This window comes from Poromitra crassiceps (assembly GCF_964638095.1).
Source record: "Poromitra crassiceps genome assembly, chromosome: 2".
NCBI lineage: Eukaryota > Metazoa > Chordata > Actinopteri > Beryciformes > Melamphaidae > Poromitra > Poromitra crassiceps.
Genome location: NC_139624.1, coordinates 28,661,644 through 28,662,784, shown reverse-complemented (window position 1 = coordinate 28,662,784; position 1,141 = coordinate 28,661,644). Strand labels below are relative to the sequence as shown.

The 1,141-nt window shown below is 45.7% G+C and overlaps 1 protein-coding gene across 1 annotated transcript in view; it reads left to right on the top strand.

Annotated features, from left to right (window-relative positions):
• The window catches only part of ntn4 (netrin 4), a 58,264-nt gene extending 57,647 nt beyond the window's left edge, over window positions 1-617 (top strand). The window contains exon 10 of the mRNA XM_083658808.1: window positions 1-617. This exon is cut by the window's left edge and continues 2,731 nt beyond it. The gene's annotated coding sequence lies outside the window, so the exon portion shown is untranslated.
• Window positions 618-1,141: the final 524 nt, after the last annotated feature.

Sequence of the window (1,141 nt, the reverse complement as noted above, 5' to 3'; positions counted from 1 at the left end):
TTACCCCCACGTGAATGTATTTGCCTGTTTGTGAACGCGCTTGTGTGTGTGTGTGTGTGTGTGTGAGAGTGAGAGTGAGAGAGAGAATGGCGGAATGCAAGGTATATTACGAGCACAGTCCAATTTCAGTCCAACTCTTTAGCTTTTCCTTTAGGTCGCCACCTAATGGTTGTGTACACGTTAATGCAGTGGTTCTCAACGTGGAGTCCAGGGACCAGCAGGGGTCCTTGGGGGGGTTCCAGGGGAATGAACACAATTAGACGATGTAGAAGAATGACTGTTCTGAGAAAATCATATGTAACAATAAAAATGCTCTCAGACTTGGGCTTGAGAGACAAAACCTCATCAAACGGGGGTCCGTGGCGCTAATGTGGACTGAATGAGGACTAATGTGGACTAAATGAGGGGTCCTCAATATGATAAAGGTTGAGAATCACTGCTTTAATGCATTAGAAACAGCACCTACAAAGACTATGATAGAGCGTTATGTCTATAGTGATTCATCATCATGATACACTCCACCGGGTAACTCTGCTGCATCCACCATTCATGATATTCCTTCCTTTGTGCTCTTGTACAGTATTATTTGTGTATATCTATATAAATATTATTGTTCATCTCGTTCTCCCTCTGGTGTCTTTTTGTTGGCGTATGGTCATGTGGTCAGCTTGCCGCAATCTGCCTTTGGAGTTGAAAGCTTGTTGCAGAGGGGAACTGTTGGCTGACACGCACGCCAAATCATAACGCACGCACGCAGTACACACACCAAATCATAACGCACGCACGCAGTATACACACCAAATCATAACGCACGCACGCAGTATACACACCAAATCATAACGCACGCACGCAGTACACACACCAAATCATAACGCACGCACGCAGTATACACACCAAATCATAACGCACGCACGCAGTATACACACCAAATCATAACGCACGCACGCAGTATACACACCAAATCATAACGCACGCACGCAGTATACACACCAAATCATAACGCACGCACGCAGTATACACACCAAATCATAACGCGCGCACGCAGTACACACACCAAATCATAACGCACGCACGCAGTACACACACCAAATCATAACGCACGCACACAGTATACACACCAAATCATAACGCACGCACACAG